The sequence below is a fragment of the Lissotriton helveticus genome, chromosome 7 (genome assembly GCF_964261635.1).
Source record: "Lissotriton helveticus chromosome 7, aLisHel1.1, whole genome shotgun sequence".
Lineage (NCBI taxonomy): Eukaryota > Metazoa > Chordata > Amphibia > Caudata > Salamandridae > Lissotriton > Lissotriton helveticus.
The window spans coordinates 745726535-745746226 of record NC_136068.1 but is presented as its reverse complement, the minus strand read 5'-3'; the positions used below and the strand labels follow the sequence as shown (position 1 = coordinate 745746226).

Below are 19692 nucleotides of genomic sequence, written 5' to 3'. Positions count from 1 at the left end.
CGCGTTCAGAGGGGCTCGTCTGAAGAGCCGTGACGGGATAGGCTGCCTTAGCTGAGGCGGCTGGAGGAGCCGAGGAATCGCCGCGATCACCGCCGGAACCAGGGAAGACTGACCCGACCCCGCCGAGGGAATCTGAGGCGTCCCGCACACCTGGCCAGCCGTCCCGCACAAGGTGAGCAGCACCGCCTCCCCCGCCGCTCGTTGGATTGTCGAGAGCGGGCGGGAGAGGACAGGGGACCGGGCGGGGCGAGGACGCGTGCGATCTGCACGGCCTGGGGCGCCTGAGGCCCAAGAAGGCGCGAGGCTGCACCTGGGGAGAGAAAGAGTCCCTGGGCCTCGCGAAGGAGCGCATTTGAAGCGCTTGGAGCCTACAAATCAGAGTACACGTGGGCAGTGGTTCCTTGCTCGTTTTTGAGAGCACTTTTCTCTGAAATAAGTCAGGACTGCTTATTCTGAACCCTGATCTTTAAAGAGACTTGAGACTATCTTTTTACATAAGAACTTCCTGAAATTAAGTACAACCATAAAGATAAGTGCAACCATTAAGATTAAGTACAACATCTGTCTAAAGAAATGATTATCGTACAACTGCCTTATTTACCTTGCTGAAACTAGATAAAGTTATATATTTTTATAAAATATACTTACCTGTGTGGTCTCAGTTTGTGGTGGATTGGGGATTATTGTTGTGTTAAGTGCAAATGTTATCCACATTGCCTCTGTTTAGCCTAGACTGCTCGCGCCATGCTACCTAGAGGGTGAGCAGGGGTTATCTCAGAGGGTTATTCCTTCACCCTGACTAGAAGCAGGGGTCCCTACTTGGTCTAAGGTACTTACCTCTACCAACTAGAGACTCCCGGTTCTAACATTGTTGGACAGTGGTGCGGATTTTGAACTAATAATTGCACTTGACCTGCAGTGATTTCTTGTACATCACTAGTCTAGTTTAGCAGAACAGGTTGCGCAAGATTTTTTCTTTTTTGGTGAAACCTCTTTAGTTGAAAAGGTTAGGAAGCATCATGTCTCAGAACGCGCCAAGCGTGAATGGAGAAGTGGAAGTGGAATTTGAAATCCAGGAGTTGTTCATCTATAGCAAGGAGCAACTGAGAAAATTCAGAAAACGGCTTGAATGCCCAGTGAGGGGCAGCGCAAACAAGGAAGAGCTAAGGAAAGCTCTGAGGGCCTGGTGGGAGGCCAAGGATGGTGTTCCAGAAGCTACTATTGGAGAGGGAGGCACACAGGAGAATGGGTTTTTGCCCAGTGAATTGCCAGTGAGGAGGCCAGGGTCTAGGACCGGCAGCAACCACTCCGGTAGGATTATTTCTCCAGAGGAGGTGGAGGAGAATCAGAGAGCTAGGGCCCATGAGATTGAGCTTTTTAAGCTCAAAGCTGAGAAAGAGGCGCAGGAGAGAGAGGCGCAGGAGAGAAGACATACTCTTGCTTTGGAGGAGAAGAAACTCCAATTGGCTCATGAGTTGAGCATGAAGGAGCTGGACATTAGATTCAGAAAGGAGGAGTCCAGTTCTAATGGTGGCAGCGCACAACCGGTACAGGCGGGTAAGGTATACATACCAAAGGATCTGGTACAGAATTATCAGAGGGGTGAGGATATTTATGCGTGGTTCAGAGCGTATGAACTTGCCTTAAGGATGAATGACGTGCCTGAGAAGAATTGGGGGGCAGGATTGTGGAAGCATTTTGAGGCCTCTGGGAGGGATGTTTTGGCACCCTTAGAAGCAGCAGATGCTTTAGCCTACCCCGCTATGAAGGAGGCTTTGTGCCTCAGGTATGGGCTCACTGCAGAACAGTACCGCCAGAAGTTTAGGAACTTCAAGAAGCTTGATTCAAGTACTTGGGTGGAGTGTGTGAGTATGTACACGCGTGCACTGGAAGGTTGGATAAAGGGCAGCAAAGTTACTGATTATGTGGGGTTGTGTCACTTGATTAGTAGGGAGCACTTAAGTAGTTTATGTGTCCCAGAGCTGCGCCGGCATCTTTTGGATAGCAAGTTAACTGACCCCAGTGAGCTTGCTAAAGAGGCGGACCGGTGGACTAGCACCAGGGTCCACAAGGGGGTGGTAAGTACCCCAGCCAAAGGTGGACAGGGTCCCCCGCAGAAGAGTGGGGGGGACACGGGTAATCACAAGGAGTCTTCTAAAGGGCCCCAAAATGGTTCCCTGGAGAAGGTGTCTCAACCCCCCAAGCCTAAGAAGTCCTGGCCCCATAAGGGCACGCAGGACAGAAAGACCCCACTTGCTTGCTATTCATGTAGGGAGGTGGGGCACATTGCTCCCAACTGTCCAAAGAAGAAATCAGCACCCACTGGTGCTCCAGCTTCAGCTTCGGCGTTAGCCAGTGTAGCTTTGGGAGGGGATTTGATTTCTAGTGGGGAGAAGGGGTTAGCATTGGTGACCCTTGTCTCTCTAGGAGACCAAGAGATGGCCCAGGAAACCTTGCTGCCCCAAAACACTAAGAAATACGGGCAGAAGGTGACCATCAATGGACAGGAGGTAGAGGCTCTCAGAGACACAGGGGCCAGTGTGACATCTGTCAGGTGTCGGTGGGTGTCTGAAGAGCAAATCGTTCCCAAGGTACTCCGGCCTGTGGTGGCAGCTGACAGTTCAGTGCGCTACTGCAAGTTGGCCAAGGTTCCATTTGAATGGGGAGGAGTCTCCGGTATTTTGGAGATTGTTGTAAGTGATGCCTTGCCGGTAGATTGTCTATTAGGTAATGACCTGGAGAGCTCCCCATGGAAAGAGGTGGAGCACAGGACTCACTTGGAGATGCTGGGTTTGCCTGCGTGGATCTGTGTGTCCACCCGTGCAATGACAGCCAGAGAGGGCGGTCTAGCAGAGCTGGAGCCTGGAACAATGGCCCAGGGACCTGCCAAGAGAGGAAGGGGTAGAGGGCGCGGGAAACCGGCCCCCACTGTTCCCACGGTCCAGGAGGAAGCAGACCCAGAGGGGGATGCCCTGGAACCTACAGGGGAGCAGGTGGCCGAACTAGGGGAATTGCCTGAGCTGTCCCAGTGGCAGCAAGAGGGTGGTCCCTCCAGGGAGGAATTCTGCCAGGCTCAGAAGGAGTGCCCTTCTCTCATTGGTGTGCGGCAGCAGGCTGCCGACCAGGCCACAGGCCTGGGGTCCAAGGAGCACTTGATCTACTGGGAGGACGACTTACTTTATAGTGAGCCTAAGTTCGCTGAGCCCGGTGCAGCCCGTGTGCTGGTAGTACCCGAGCGCTTCAGGAACTTCCTACTGGGTCTGGCTCATGACGTGCCTCTCGCAGGACATCTGGGGCAAGACAAGACCTATCACAGGCTTGTCACCCATTTCTACTGGCCCCAGATGAAGAAGCACGTCTCTGCCTTTTGTAAATCTTGCCAGACTTGTCAGGCCAGTGGCAAGAGCGGAGGGAAGTGCGTGGCACCCCTCCAACCCTTTCCTGTGGTGAGCACCCCTTTTGAGCGGGTGGGCATTGACATCGTGGGGCCCCTGGACCCCAAGACAGCCCTAGGCAACAGGTTTATCCTGGTCTTGGTGGACCATGCCACTCGGTACCCGGAAGCCACCCCGCTCAGGACAGTCACAGCCCCAGTGGTGGGCCGTGCCTTGATGGGAATCTTTTCCCGGGTGGGATTTCCCAGGGAGGTGGTCTCAGACAGAGGGACAAACTTCATTTCTAGGTATATGAAGTCCCTGTGGGCGGAGTGTGGGGTGACATACAAATTCACCACTCCGTACCACCCTCAAGGAAATGGGTTGGTTGAGAGATTCAACCGCACATTGAATGGCATGATTATGGGCCTGGAAGAGCCCATGAGGCGGAAATGGGATGTCTTGTTGCCATGCCTGTTGTTTGCCTACAGGGAGGTGCCTCAGAAATCCTTAGGGTTCAGTCTCTTTGAGTTGCTGTATGGCCACCCTGTCAGAGGGCCTCTTACTCTGGTGAAGGAGGGGTGGGAGAAATCCCGTGGGAAAACCCCTCAGGATGTGTTCAGCTATGTGCTGGCCATTCGCAACCAGACCAAGCGCTTCAGGAAGCTCGCTCAAGAGAACCTGGAGGCTAGCCAGGAGGAAATGAAGAGGTGGTATTACCAGAACACTTCTCTGGTTGAGTTCCACCCTGGTCAGAAAGTGTGGGTGATGGCGCCAGTGGAGCCTTGTGCGCTCCGTGACAAATGGTCTGGGCCATATGAGGTGGTGGAGCGCAAGAGCGAGGTTACCTATTTGGTTAATCTGAAGACTCCCAGGCAGCCCCTGAGAATGCTACATGTGAACCGCCTCAAGCCCCACTTTGAGAGGACTGAAGTAACTATGCTCATGGCTACAGATGCTGGAGGGGAGGAGGATAGTGATCCTCTCCCTGACCTCCTGGCAGTCAAGGAGCAAGATGGGTCAGTGGATGGTGTGGTCCTCTCCCCCACCCTGACCCCAGAGCAGCAGGAGGACTGTCGCCAAGTCTTGGGTCAGTTCGCCCCCCTGTTCTCCCTGACCCCAGGTGTCACCAAATGGTGCGTCCACGATGTGGACACTGGGTACAGTCTGCCTGTGAAACAGAAGTTTTACAGAGTGGCTGACAAAGTCAGAGCCAGCATCAAGGAAGAAGTTTCCAAGATGTTGGCACTAGGGGTTATTGAGCCCTCCAGCAGCCCCTGGGCTAGCCCAGTGGTCTTAGTGCCTAAGAAAGCTGCTACCCCCGGTGGCACCCCAGAATTCCGGTTCTGCGTGGACTACCGTGGGCTCAATGCGGTCACCAAGACTGACGCGCACCCCATCCCAGAGCTGATGAGCTGGTGGATCGGTTGGGAGCTGCCCAGTACCTGAGCACTTTTGATTTGACTTCAGGTTACTGGCAGATTGCCTTAACCGAGGGGGCCAAGGAGAGGTCAGCATTTTCCATGCCAGAAGGGCACTTCCAGTTCCGTGTCATGCCCTTTGGGTTGAAAAATGCTCCCGCCACATTTCAGAGATTGGTCAACCAGGTGCTGGCGGGGCTGGAGCAATTCAGCGCAGCCTACCTGGATGACATTGCTGTGTTCAGCTCCACTTGGGAGGAACACCTGCAACACCTCACTGGAGTGTTGAAGGCTCTGCAGAAGGCAGGCCTCACTATCAAGGCCAGTAAATGCCAGATAGGGCAGAGATCGGTGGTGTACTTGGGACACCAGGTGGGGAGCGGCCAGGTGGCGCCCATACAGGCAAAGATTGATACCATTCTGGCTTGGAAGCCCCCCAAGACCCAGACTGAGGTGAGAGCCTTTTTAGGTCTCACCGGGTATTACAGACGGTTTGTCAAAGGTTATGGCACCATTGTGGCCCCCTTGACAGAGCTGACATCTAGAAATCAGCCCAGGAAAGTGAATTGGACCGAGGCCTGTCAAACTGCTTTTGACACCCTCAAAACTGCCATGTGCACAGCACCGGTGCTTAAGGCACCTGACTTTTCCAGTGAGTTCATTGTGCAAACTGACGCTTCAGAGCAAGGCGTGGGAGCAGTACTCTCACAGATCAATGATGAGGGCGGAGACCAACCAGTGGCTTTAATTAGCCGGAGGCTAATCCCCAGGGAACAGAAATGGAGTGCCATTGAAAGAGAAGCTTTCACTGTGGTCTGGGCTCTGAAGAAGCTGAGGCCCTACCTGTTTGGGACTCACTTCCGTGTTCAGACCGACCACAGGCCCCTCAGATGGTTAATGCAGATGAGGGGTGAGAATCCAAAACTGTCGAGGTGGTCCATTTCCCTACAGGGGATGGACTTTACGGTGGAGCACCGCCCTGGTACAGAACACGCCAATGCTGACGGTCTGTCCAGATTCTTCCGCCTTAGTGATGAGGACTCCCAAGAGGTTGGGTAGTTCTCCCCACTTTCAGCTGGAGGGGACACGTGTTAGACTTGACACCTTTTGGCGTGGTTCTTCCCCATCTTTTTGCCTCTGACTCATGTATTTTTGATGCTGTGCTGGATTTTGTTTTTGCTGGTTTAGATGCTTTGGACACTCTGCCACTGCTGATCAGTGCCAGAGTGTAAGTGCTCCCTCTGTAAATTGCCATATTGATTACATATACCTGATTGGCATATTTGCATCACCATGAAGTCCCTAGTAAAGTGCACTGTGTGTGCCAGGGCTGGTGATGACAGATGCTACTAGTGGGCCTGCAGCGCAGATTGCGCCACCCACATGAGTAGCCCTAAAAAGGTGACTCAGGCCTGCCAGCGCAGGGCCTGTGTGCAGTCAGTGACTGCCTGTCCCCCTGGCCAGTATCTCCACTGGCTGGGCCTGACCCTTCCCTGTCTGTGCACCTCAGTCACCCCTATGGAAGGCTCTAGGTACCCCCCTGGACAGGGTGCAGTGTATGGATAAGGTAGAGCATGTACTAGTGCAGGTCACATGCTCTGGTAGTGGGCTGCAGCCATTTTATGTGCTCACTGCTGTAAGGCTATCTTGCTCCATAGAGTAACATGGAGGAGGCGGGTCCCATGGGATCCCAGCCTATCTTCCCATAGGAACAAGATGGGACATAAGTGAAAGATATCCCTGAACTCAGAATTTAATAACACATCTTTTAGTGAAGGGTGTTTTTAAATCCTGTAATGGAGAATAGCACTTTTATAAAGTGGCTGTTCTCTTGTCTAAACCTTTCTGTGTGCCTGGGTTTGTGGAATGCCTGTCTGGTCTGGGTGTAACAGAGGGCTGCAGGGCCCCCGGAGGAGGGGGTCGGAGTTAGCCATGGGTGAAAGGCCGCATCTGCTGCTAAGGAGGTGGGAGGAAGAAGCCCTGATAGTGCCGGGCTGTGTCTGCCTGCCCCCCCTGCTGGCTCCCTCTCCTGCCGGCCAACTGACACCTCTGACCCTGAAGCTGACAGGAAGAAGAAAACCAGAAACACCTCAGTCCTCCAGCAACCCCCAGAACTGGTTTAGACCGGGCAGGGCCGACTTGCACAAAGACTTCAAAGGACTTCAAAGACTTTGAGGGGTATAAGGGAAGGACCCCTGACTACAGTAGATTAGATTCTAAGAACCTACCATCAAGAAGGAACCTCCGCTGGAAGAAGGACTGCTGGAGAACTAAAGGAAGATTGCCTTGCTGTGTGCTCTAAGGGCTGACCTGTTCTGCTGTGCAACTGAAAGCTGAGGAGGAGAAAGGGACTTTGCTGTGTGCTGTGACCCTACCTGCTTGAAACTGCCAAGACTTTGCTGTGTGCTGTGTCTGCAACTTGAATCTCCAAGGGCCTGAGAAGAGCTGGCCTCCTGTTGGGAACACAGGGTTAAAGGTTCCTACAACTTTGCCAAAAGCAGCTGCAAGATCGTGCTGTGGTGACCTGGGACGTGTGGTCCTCAACTGCGGAGCGTGAGGAAGGGATCGGTGTGCTCATCGGCACATTCCCAGCGAGGGTCGGAGGCTTGTGGTGCCTCCCCTCGTGAAATTCGCTCCAGAGTGGTTGTGAGGCCGAGAGGGGGGTCTATTCGGGACCTGCGCCCTCAAAAACCCTTTGCCGCCAAATCACCATTGCGGCCCGGGGCCAGGAACACCCCCTGCAACTTGCTTCGGTGTTCAGGAGCTGCGGGGCCGAAGATCGAAGCCGCCGCGCTCCCATTGGAAGAAGGAGCCAAGCCCCCTCACTAACGCCGCAACGGCATTGGCCCGTGCGGCGCAGCATCATTGCCGTGGCTGAGCAGGGATTGGGGGAGGAAGCGGAGTGTCATCAGCGAGGCCGCGCTGCCATTGGTTGGCGGCCTCGCGTTCAGAGGGGCTCGTCGAAGAGCCGCGACGGGATTGGCTGCCTTAGCTGAGGTGGCTGGAGGAGCCGAGGAATCGCCGCGATCACCGCCGGGACCGGGGAAGACTGACCCGACCCCGCCGAGGGAATCTGAGGCGTCCCGCACCCCTGGCCAGCCGTCCCCCACAAGGTGAGCAGCATCGCCTCCGCCGCCGCTCGTAGGATTGTCGAGAGCGGGCGGGAGAGGACAGGGGACCGGCCGGGGCGGGGACGCGTGCGATCTGCACGGCCTGGGGCGCCTGAGGCCCAAGAAGGCGCGAGGCTGCACCTGGGGAGAGAAAGAGTCCCTGGGCCTCGCGAAGGAGCGCATTTGAAGCGCTTGGAGCCCACAAATCAGAGTACACGTGGGCAGTGGTTCCTTGCTCGTTTTTGAGAGCACCTTTCTCTTAAATAAGTCAGGACTGCTTATTCTGAACCCTGATCTTTAAAGAGACTTGAGACTATCTTTTTACATAAGAACTTTCTGAAATTAAGTACAACCATAAAGATAAGTGCAACCATTAAGATTAAGTACAACATCTGTCTAAAGAAATGATTATCGTACAACTGCCTTATTTACCTTGCTGAAACTAGATAAATGTATATATTTTTATAAAATATACTTACCTGTGTGGTCTCAGTTTGTGGTGGATTGGGGATTATTGTTGTGTTAAGTGCAAATGTTATCCACATTGCCTCTGTTTAGCCTAGACTGCTCGCACCATGCTACCTAGAGGGTGAGCAGGGGTTATCTCAGAGGGTTATTCCTTCACCCTGACTAGAAGCAGGGGTCCCTACTTGGTCTAAGGTACTTACCTCTACCAACTAGAGACTCCCGGTTCTAACAGGAATCTACAAACAAAACATATCAAAGTGATTACTTTTTATGCTGACATCCTCTATAGAGAGTATAGTAAAAATGTGAGTTAAAAGAACTTACCCTGCAAGTGTTGCTCTATAGAAAAAACAAGCATTGGCATGGCCAATAATTCTCGCCACATATTGAGGTCCAGATCAGAGAAGCAACACTGATGCCGCCTCCATCCTGGCTTGATGCGACATCCCCTCGCTCAAGGGGCGGTGCCCAGCACTGTTGCCTGCAGAGTGGGTGCCTGGGGTAGGCTGGGAAAAGGAGCTGGGTGAAGTATTTTTTATTCCCCAACACTGCCTACACACTATCACCTACAGCAGTCACGGCCGGCATTAATCATGGGTGGGGGCCGCAAGGGGGCTAGGCGCCTATGGGGAGGCCATTTTCTCAATATAGGCTGCATTCAGCCTACAAGGAGGAAAGGCAGAGTGTGCATGACTGGTTTGGACGGCCACAGCGGGCCGACCAAACAGTCAGCGTATTCAGCAGCGGGCAAGCCGCTCCTCCCCTGCCCTAGAGCAGACCCGCTCACCCTGCCGCCCCCAACCAAACCCTTCTGCTTTCTCGCAATGCGAGAAACAGAAACATAAAATGGTAGTTTTACCATTTTATGTTTATGCTTCTTTCACTGTGAGTAGGCAATGGGGCGACGCGCCTCCGCCCTAATGGAGGAGCTGCCCCTGACTTACAGGCTGCCGGTGACACATGAAACAAAATAAATTACTCAACGGGATGGTCAGGGAATAAGCAATTGGAAAGAAAGCTATAAACACGGTTGTTTTCTCACAGCTACTGATCTCAGGGAAGGCTTAAACAGCACCCCTTTGACATATTTTAGCATTACCACATTCATGGAGCAGGCAAAACAGCTATTCCTAATGTTCCCCTTGAGAAATTTCTGATGGCTATATCTCCCAAACAATTAATTTCTACTCTATATTGCGCTGTGCAGGATGCGATCCGGGCCACAATTTGCCCAGCTAGAATTAAATGCCAGGTAGGGGAGGCCTTGGAGAGGACATTCATATAGACACCTGGAGGTTCTGTTGTATCCCAACTGGCTCAACAATCTCGAGCTGTCAATTACAAATCACACATTATAAAGTCTTACAGTGGGCCTCCTACACTCCTCTAGATCTTTGGAGGTTTGGCCTTCTTGAAAGCTCAAACTGTGCCAATGTGGATGAGGCTGGCTTCCTCTATTTGGCATGGTCATGTGATGGAGTACACTTTCATTGATGCAAGATGTCTGCGTTATCTCACGATCGAATATGAAATACAACTGAACCCCAAAATTGCACTGCTGGGCTGGACTAGGGCTTTTCCCACTGCACATAAAAAATGGATTGCCCCGGCGCTATTGCTGGCCAGGTGAAAGGTGGCTTGCTGCTGGGGTAGGGACGACGTGTGAAGTTCAAGCAATGGCTGGACTCCCTTGTATATTGCGACGAACAGATGAAATTGCACACAGAACTAACGCAGCCCCGTCTAGGCCCAGAGACATTTGGAGCCCCTGAAACGCTATCTGCTGATTATCACAACATGAACTGTTTTGCTGTTATCTCCAAAGCTCTGATGTCTGATTGATTACCCACTGCTATACACAGATGGGTTGCAAGGCAGCTAGAGATTTCCCCCCAGCGGATTCTGAAGTCCACTTTTAGCCATTTAAGGACTCAACTCTGCTCTGTCCACTAAGCAGTCTGCAGTGGCTCCCATGCTGGGTATACATATGATAGTATAAGACCCGTATTGGCAACGGACTAGGTACCCATGAAATGTGTAACCCTCAAGTAATAATATTTAGTTGTGAAACTGTGAAACTGTGTGGAGACAATATGTTCGGATCGCTCACTGAAAGACACAATGTCATGTTAAGATTATGACTAGCTTTCTCTGTGTACGTTATTGTGTCACTTCTTTTAATGATAAATAAATAATAAAAAATCCACTTTACCCTCACATGTGTTTGGCCGGCAGATCACAATGACATGCCCTCCCTTCAGAAACACAACTGCAGCAAAAACCAACCATGGAACTCTTTACTGGGCATGGTCTGTCAAGGACAACCCTCGATGGGCAACCCTACAACCTTAAACACGTACATCTGCAATGAAAAGTGCCAAGGGAGCAAGTGATTGGCAGATGTGCGCTTCATCAAACTGCATAATATAATCTGCAAGTTACACACAGATCTTTGCAACGGTAACACTAACCCCTCGCGTTTACTCTCTGGCATAGGAGACAGTGCTCAGTATGCACTGAGTATAAACCCACTGACATTCTCTGTTGGTATAAGGATCTGTATACTAAACACACACCACAACAGCAGGTGCAATAGCACTCTGAGCTATGTCACTTGGTTTGGAAGGCATGGCCTGCACACAACATTTACCCTCAGAGACGCCATACAGGGACTGGAAGCAGTAAGCTACATACAAGTTTCAGGAGCAACAGGTGCAATAACCTGCTGAGCTACTATACTAGAAGTTGAGCCCATGATCGCAACCTGAGCAAGCAGCACATGTTGAACTATTGGAGCATTCATCCATCGGAATGATGACATTGTCACCTCCTGGAGGCCTAATCAGATGAAGTTTGCTCTAATTAAACTTAAACTATATACCACTAACACATGTCACTTTGATAGCCAGGACAAGAGGGGGAGGAGTGACATTACCCACCTTCTCCAGCCTCCAGTCCCCATGCTCAGGGCTCTCCCAGGTCATGGTCTAGCAGCGAGACAGCAGCCGTAGGATGTTAAACTTCAGTCGGGAGCCAGCCATGATGCCAGCGTAGCACCCGCTTCCCATTACCAGAAGCGGCCCTACTAATGACACAATAGCGTCATAGTACTGGACCAGCCCTGTAGTGGATTGCGTATTTCCCAACTCTTTATCGCACCCACCTTGAGGCAGCGGTTCTCTGATTGGTTCATAGATTCAACCGTCTTGGAGTCACCATTGAACATGAAGAAGGACTTAGTGCTGACTTTTAAACCAATGACACTGAAGGTCTTCTCCTAGAGACTATTGTTGCCAAGCAGCACTGCATTCTGATGGCACGCTTTAAAAAGTGCTCATACTCATGATGGGCCCCAAGGCAGCTTGGCAGGGGTGTATTCCCTGGTGGGTGCCCCAGGAGCACCTGAATGTCATAGAATGGAAAGCGCCTTCCACGAGAGCGTACATACTGGGCAAGGAATGTGGAAGTGCAGGGAGGAGGGTTGAGCAACAAGGACGGCCACTCATGATGGCTGCACTAGTTAGGTAATGATCCTTTCAATTGGCCAGGCTCGCTGTGGGGGTTATTGCACTTCGGCTGCCTGACATCGGAGCTCGGAGCAACTGAAAACATCCAGCGCTCATGTGCAGTGCCCTCAGAAAAAAGAAAAAGTAGTCCCTTTTACAGTTATAAAATGGGACAAGTGTAAGGTTACAAGTAGTAAGGGCCTTCTCCTTGGGAGCGGACAAACAATGAAAAAAGGAGGGAAAAAAACACTTAGAAGCAAGGATTTTCAAGCAGCACTGAAATGAACAAATAAAAAAAGCAGTGGGCGGGCTGTAACCCCACAGAGTGAATACAGCATGTCTCGAAGAGTCAGTGCATGCACTGCCTAGAATCGACCTTGAAAAAAATAAATCTTACTGTTTCAAGGAAGGTGAGTTAACAGCACTCACAATCCAGTAAAATTCACAAAATATGGAGAAAGGTCTGTCCTTGACTTCTTATAAAATGATTCCCTGTTCAGCAGAGTTCATTCCATGAGGTGAAATAGAGTCACAAGCAAATCTTTGCAAGATGTTATTATAGTTCAGTTAAAGACAGTCATGGGTGAAAGTACACTTTCCTACCAGACTTCCAAAGCCAGTACTAGTGGCGAGGGAAGCAGAAATTCAAGTCAACTTGAAAAACATAGCATGGCTCAAGAAATCCAGGGATTCCAGGACTCCAGTGTCAAGATTAGGAAGTGATTTGATTCACTTAGCTTTCTCCTTTTATACTGGAGATTCAAGATGACCGCTACCATGAAATTGAGCAAGATGAGATTTCCAAGTGTTACAATATTTTGTTTTAGTTTCACTGTCACTTGTGGCATCCTTTCCACAATGACCGCCATCTTAGATGATACAACACTGCAAACAAATTTCTGCAATGGAAGTGCGTTAAGTAATGTTGAGTAAGATTACATTTTCTTTTGAGGTCGAGCTTAGAGCAGCGCACATGTGCTGCTCTAGGAGATGACCTTTAGAAATTGGTCTGCTCTTTTCACAAACTCCTGCTTGTGGTGGCATCCACCTTGCGGGAGCGAGCAGCGACGCGCAGGGGCCATCTGTTTTCAATTAGCGTGGCCGCGCGCGCTTGTTCTTCCACTGCCTGTCTCACCCTCGCTTTCCCTTGCTCACTGTTTGATTATCTTTCCAAATATCATTTAAGTGAGTCACTCGACAGAATAAAAGCTAGCCGCTTATTACGGTTTACGCCATCGTCTTATTTGTTTTCCATTATCCACTCACTCAAGGCGGTTGCCGTGAATGTGTATATTTTTTCTTTCTAAGCTCCATTGTTTTTAGGCACGATCAGATTGTGCCACTGTTGTAAAAGTCAATTTCTTATTGTTGCCCCACGCTTGCCTTTTTAATTGGCTGCAGCATCATATTACATTGTGCGTGTCAGTAATTCAAACCTGCCTCTTGCGGAGCAAATCCTCAATTTGTTTTTTTAAGACTTAAGCCTTTTTAAATGTATTTTTAATTCTAGATTTTGGTGTGACTTGGCAACAAAATACTGCTCACATTAGTAGCTCTTGTCCTGGGAATTTATCCATCCTAACTGCCTTTCTGCATAATGGACTGGCGTCATGACTTTTAATTTTTCTTAAATATAGTTAGAACATATGAACCATTTGCCTTAAGCGACTGTTCTAGTGTGTTTTTGCTGCTAGAGTTGGCATACCAGTGGTGCACCATGTGGATATCATCAGCAGGCCTGGACCTTTGGGAGTTTTCATGCCGCCATGAGTGATTTGCATAACATTAAATCAGTTATCGATTTGTTCACGTGCAGGGTGAGTTTTGTAGAAAAGTACATTAGATGGCAAACTTAATCCTGCAAGTTGAAGAGACAAGTTTTTGTCTGCCCACTTGATCACGTTTCTCATCTTTAAGCCTGCTTCATTTTAGGCCTTGTAAGAGAACTTTATTTCCAAGGATGCGTCATTGTCATAGGGTACAAAACCTGTTCGGCAAAGTTTATTACAGGCATTAAATCCAACAAATAATGTTAGCGGTACAAGGCATTCATTAGATTCACCTCACTACTGGTACACAATTGTTAAAAGATTGCAGGGATCGCTGTTCGCATGAGCTGAAAGCCATTTTGTACTTGCCAGCCATCTTAGTTAGCCATGTGCTTGCCATGTGCTATTTCCCTCTTCCAGAGCCTTGCACATGCTCAGAGGGGCCTAGCTAGTAGAATGTACCTGCTCTTATGTTATAACTGTCAGGCTATTCTTGCTGACGTAAGGATAAATGTCCCTCCTCCCACTTTGTGGAGCAAGCAAATTTTGTATACCCATATTAGCCAGTAAGCATGCTGTTATGAGCCAGGACCTCCCCTTGGTTTTATGCTGACTATGTAAACCTAAGCATATACAAAGCCCCTGTTTTCTGTACTCCTTAAAATGCCTCCTACAGTTACTTGAGGGTACTGTGTGACGTAGTCTCCCTCATCTAAGGTCAATAAATATGTATTTTATATTACAGCTCCTGTGCCAATCTCGTCTTTGCTGGTTTAAAAGAACCAGGTGTATCAGTGAGACCCCTGAGAAGGTTTCTATTTTCTACACAATGCTTGGTTCTTTCATAGTAGCCCCCTGCTTAGTCCACTCTGGTTCTCCTACAGGGCCATCTGGTATTCTCACCCTTATTAAAATGAGCAATTCCCCATTCACAGGCTCATCCCATGGTGGGATTGGTGGTACCTTCATCTTCTTAAGACTTGTTACTTTCCTTTGTGCCTGCGATTTGGCCTACACTTTTTATTTTGAGTGCAGTTTATTTTTATTTTTTTAATGGATGCAATTTGGGCTTGATATAACCTAAACATATTCTGGACTTGTGCTATGGTTGAACCACCCAGAATAATGTGCTGCATGACTAAACACATATATGGTCCTAAAAGCGAGACCTATTTTTTTTCTATGCCAATACTTGTTCATTACAGCCTGTGAATGAATATCTCTATTCCTCCTTAACCTTGTCTAAAATAATGACAGGAGCATTCTTTTTTTTCTTCTTTTTGTCACCTGCAATGCACTTTCTCTGTAAGTGATGAATGTATGTGTATGCAAGGATATTTCCCTCATGCTTCAAAAGTAATGAATGAAAATGACTTTTCTGTGAGGTCCTGTAATAATTGGCTTGATGCTATGTACAGAATACTGACCAAATGCTTGAACATAACTTTTACAATAGACTATTCATGACCTAAATGATTCCATTTTAAATCTAGGAGTCTTTCCTCCTGCAGTAGCAGTTTTTCTAAGTTGATGAGTATTTTCTACTTCCCTCCTTTTTCATTCATATATTACGCGAACAGTAAATACACATCAGTATGTTTGGGAACTCCGTTTTTACTTAGAGAACTAGTATTCTCTGTTTTTCTAAGGGTTCCATGATTGCCGCAACTTTGGATTCCCTTGTTTTTTGCCCGATGATCTCTTTCTCTCTACTAGCTCACTAAGAGCTATGCGTTTACTGTTGTTTCTTGGACAGATATGGAAATATCCTATACATTTCACTTTTATAAAGTCTTGGCCAGCTCAATATACCCTGATTCTTAAATTTAATTTTTCTTGTAGACGTAGGGCCTTGTTTAGAGTTTAAGATTGAGAACAGACATCAAAATGTTGCAGATGTTCCATCCCCTGCATTTAGAGTACCATTGACTTCAGTGCATTCCCACTACTGCAGACAGGACATTTGCCCATTTTTTTCAAATGTCCTGTATCCTCAAATTTTTGCATAAGACCCATAAACTGCCTCATGCAACTGCCTGTAAGGACACCGTTCAGAATCAAGCAGTGGTCTCTATTGTTTAAACTCATCTTTGTGTGGCACATAATAGAGGTTATCACTGCTATACCCCACTCCTTACTTATTCTTCCAAAATTAAAATATTTTGTTCCTTATTAATCAACATGTTGATTCTTAAAATCTTCAAACTGTCTCCTACTTGTGAGTAGCTTGCGGGTTTCTCCTGTAACGCTTGAAAGTTGAAGGAATTCCTGGTTTTGCTCCAGCATTCGATTGTTTAGAAGCATAATTGGAACGCTATCCATGTAGTAAGTTAGTGTTTTTTCATCTTTTTCCAATTACTAGTGATGGCTGAGTAGTGTACACCTAAATAATGCAGTATGTGCATACATTATCAGCCTACCTTAAATATTATATAAACTTGACCGCCTACATTCACCAGTGACGGTTATCATTTCTACTACATGCTCTCTCTCTCTCTAAGGTATGTGGAGAGCACACACTATTGCTTATTGTGGTGTCTTGGCTGCAGTGCATGCATCCAGCTCCATGGTAAATGAAGGATGCTCTGTAGTTAGATTCCAGAATGTGGGGTGGAGTAGGACAGTTGAAGGAGAGAAGTTGGAGATGTAAGATGTACCTGCTTGTTCTGCATTAAAGGATTACTTTACTCTAACCTGGATATACTCATCTTTACATTTTGGCGACTATTGATGGGATGGATCAACAAGCAGAGTAAATGATGGACCCATGCAGCTTCATCTTATATTAACATTTTGATTACTCTTCATATAAAGAAGAAAAAGCATCTTCAAAATGTTTTTTTTGACTTACATCCTTCAAGAGTTACTCTCTATAGATTATCCGCAGGATTACTCATTTTCTCAACTCTAACCTTCTAGGAAGAATCTCCATTCCACAGCTATCATCATGATTTACTCGACTGGCACCCGTGAGTAAAGGAAGAATGACTGACTGCTTATGGATAATCTGTGACTGATGATTACAAAATTCTTCAATCATGGAATTATATGTAACGTGTTCGTGTAATATTTGTAACAGTGTTGATTGACCTATACCCGTCGATTATTCACTGTTACTATACACGTTCCTGTTATACTTATTGAGCTTTCTTGCTTAAAGAGGAGAATACTTAAGGAAGTAGCCTTACTTCTTATTTTTACTTTGCCTTCCACTTTGGGGAATACTTGACTGTTTTTCCAACGGTGCTCCTCGGCAGCATCATTCGAGCGGCAGCGCCAGGCAGTTGAATCAACGGCGCTCCTCGGCCGCATCAGTCGAGCGGCGGCGCCATTCTCTTGTTGCGCGTCTTCAGAAGCTTCTCATGCGCACTCAAAGATCCAAGGCTGTGACGCGGTACGTATGACCCTGACGTACGCGTCATCACACAGGGTCACGTACGTGACGCAACGTACTGCCATCTTGCTATTCTTCAGGATTTTCGATCGCCTTAGTTACAGAGTGTTCCGAAGACGGCAAAATAATTTACAGAGTATTCTGAAGACAGCAGAATAAAAAAAAAAGGTACTTTCTTGTGGATTCGTTCATTTCTTTGTTTTCTACGGTGATATGCACACCGCATGTTACTGATTTACTACTTTCAACTGTGATGTGCACACCTTTGATTTAATTGCACATCAACTTTTAAATTAGACATTGTCTTCTACGGTGATTCATACACAACAGGTTACTGATTCCTTACTTGCAACGGTGATGTGCACACCTGTGAATCAATTGCATATTAACCTTTAAAACTACACGGTGATGTGCACACCTGACTAAGACTTATGTATTACTATAATTCTTCTTTAGGTGAAGTACATTTTCAAACGATTTTATTACACATTTAGTTATGATTTATAAATTACTATAGTACATTGCACATTCTTATTTTGGAGATGTGCACACAGCATAATTAAGTGTGCACACGTATTTCAGTATTTTTTTAACTCATTTTTTAAAATTCATTATTTATTAGATCCTTATTTACTCTTCATGGCATCACAAGGAGGATTAAACACTCCTGTTCCATTCTTACCACGTCCTGGTGAACCCTTAATTAAATGGTCTGATCGGAAAGACTATTTTCTAAACTACATTGAAGCATTAGAAGAAAAACATGAAGATGCATTTTCCCAATCTAGAAAAAAGAAGATGCTTCTTCATAGTCTTGGTCCTGAAGGGAACAGGGTATTCAACCAGATGGAAAAAAATTAAGACCTGATGACAGTGCAAATGTGTTCTTGGATGCCCTTGAAGACTTGGATGCCTATTATCATCCACCTGTGTGTGTGGGAATAAGTAGATATGAGTTCTTTAAAAGCAAGCAAGAAAAATCTAAAGCAGTAGAGGATTATGTGTCCTCATTAAAAAAGTTGGTAATTAACTGTGAGTTTGGTACACTCAAGGACAGTTTCATCGGGGATCAATTAGTTATGCATTCCAACAACTCCTCCGTTCAAGAAAAATTATGGACTTATGGGGATGCTCCTCTTAATGTCATTTTTGCAATTATTAGAAAAGCAGAAATGTCTAAGAGGTGTGCGAAAGTAGCTCTTAAAGATAAGGAAGATGGTTTGACTGTTGCCAAAATCTCCCATGGTCATATTAAAAAGAACAACAAACGTCCATCGTCTGAAGTAAAAAAGAATTTTACTTTTTCCAACAATTCTAAAACTGACAAAACTCCCAATTGTTATAGACGTGGCTACAAGGGCCATTAATGCCAATGAAACTAAGTGCCCAGCTTTAAAATCTAAATGCTGCTTTTGTGGTAAAGTTGGCCATTTTACCAAAGCTTGCAGATTTAAATTGAATAAAGAAAAGAAAACTGTTGCTTGCATGAATGAGGTTGAAGATGAAACTGGAAGGGCGAGATTTTGATCGATACCTTATCACTATTGATCCAAACCTCGATCTGGTCGACTGAACCTTTGTTGCCTGTCTTTGAGGAAGAAAGTGCCTCTCTCCCAAGCTAGTTCACCCAATAAAGGACCCCGCTCCAAAAGATCACAAACAGCTTCTAGCTTTCAAAAGTTTATTGTAAAGATATGATAAGCTGCAAATACAGGCATCTCAGAATGAGATTCACGAGATACACAGGTCCAACTACATACATGTGCTCTCTGAAAGCCCTCAGACGAGCAACGGAAATTACTAACACAAGTTCTAAGAATAATAAAGCTATCAGCATTGACGCATATCTCTCCTTCATTTAAGTTGGAGGAAAACGCACAGGTTAGGCTGTCCCTACCCTGCTCTAGATGGTATCCCTACTTAACCAAATCCCAACCTAACAAAGGTGTCAGCAGTGAATGACCCCCAAGGGAAGTCACTCACTCTAAGTCTCTTGGTGAAAACCTATAGTTCTCCAGTCATGACCCCTCTCTGCCTACCCATCCGCTCTCTAAAGGGTCCTCAGGTATCTGCTCTCACTCCACCCAAGGGTGCTGTCCCTAATACAAAACAGTCAACAACATTTGAGACGCCCCTCACGAGACGCCCCTCACGTGGTGTAGCTTCTGGCTTTTTCCATGCTGCTTTGTATTGGGCCTCATACGTTGGAGTTGACCTTGCTTCTCAGACTCTTCTCCGGCCCGCTGATACCCCTTAAACATTCCAGAACCCTCCTCCATGTCTGGGCCGTCTACTGAACAGACCTCTATTCATTTTATTTATAATTGGATTCCCCCTTTTCTCTTGCAGACAGACATCTGCAGCCAAGATCCCAACTCTCATAGACTTCCAAAAAGGTTCGCAACATTTCTTGGCCCAGACATGTACGTGTAAATCAATGTTAAAACATTTCAGGCCTACAATATTTCTCATAATAATTATAGCATTCAACTTCTTCATTAATTAAAGCATGTTAATACTCTTATTCTATTATTCAGTAAACACATCTATAAATCATGGCCCATTAATGCAATGACCAAACATTAGTACAATCTATGTCGTGAAAAGAAACACCTTCCCCTTCCCTTCTAGCTCTGGCCCTGAGGCCTAC

At 47.2% G+C, this 19692-nt stretch overlaps 1 long non-coding RNA gene across 1 annotated transcript in view; it reads right to left on the bottom strand.

The window, feature by feature from the left end:
- The window catches only part of LOC144767010 (uncharacterized), an 81230-nt gene extending 64229 nt beyond the window's left edge, over positions 1-17001 (bottom strand). The window contains exon 1 of the long non-coding RNA XR_013598019.1: positions 16837-17001. This is a non-coding gene — a long non-coding RNA (uncharacterized LOC144767010). The remainder of the gene's footprint in view (positions 1-16836) is intronic.
- Positions 17002-19692: the final 2691 nt, after the last annotated feature.